Here is a 713-nt window from a genome sequence, read left to right as displayed (position 1 = left end):
TTGGAGCAGTTGCGACGCGCAGTTGGGGGTCTGGGACCGACGAGGCAGGGGCGGCGCGACGCGCTGGAGACGTTGGGCCGTGGGCCGGAGTGGAAGTGCCAAGCATCAAGGATGCGAACGCGTTTGTGAGCTCGTGGAGCTGCAGAACGCAGAGGTGAGGTCTAGTGACCTCCGTCGTCTTGACAAGACGTGACCTCGCTGAGGAAAGTTCGAGAACGGTATGTTCTCATCTTAGTGAGGGAGAGTGTATCGGGGTTACATGGTGTGGAACACACAGGGGTACGAAGTACCCGGAGAGTTAACAAACTCTCAGTACATAAGTTGGAGAGTTAACAAGGTCTCTCAGTACGTTGGCTGAAAGCCACACGTTATGCATTTGATAAGGTGTTAACTTTGAGCCCTGGTCTTGGGCTGTAAGTGTCCTTTGGATAAGGAACTTAGTATTAGTGACTCTCTGAGTCGAACGTCTTCCTCTGACGCTAAAGCTACGGCAGCCCCGCTGCATGAGGTCCACATTTAAAAGCGATGAGATGAGGGACAACATGGAGGCTGTGTCCATCTTGTGGTCCTACATCATCAAGCACCTCGAGGCCAGCGACGGAATCAATCCAGATTACCTGATGCATGATCTCACGACGTGAATGTTGTAGGCGAATGAGTCTGTAACGATGTACGTCGACGACATCGAGCACAAGGTGACGATGTTGCGTCAG

This window comes from Phytophthora infestans, genomic scaffold (genome assembly GCF_000142945.1).
Source record: "Phytophthora infestans T30-4 supercont1.10 genomic scaffold, whole genome shotgun sequence".
Classification (NCBI taxonomy): Eukaryota; Oomycota; class Peronosporomycetes; order Peronosporales; family Peronosporaceae; genus Phytophthora; species Phytophthora infestans.
This window is presented reverse-complemented; position numbering follows the sequence as displayed.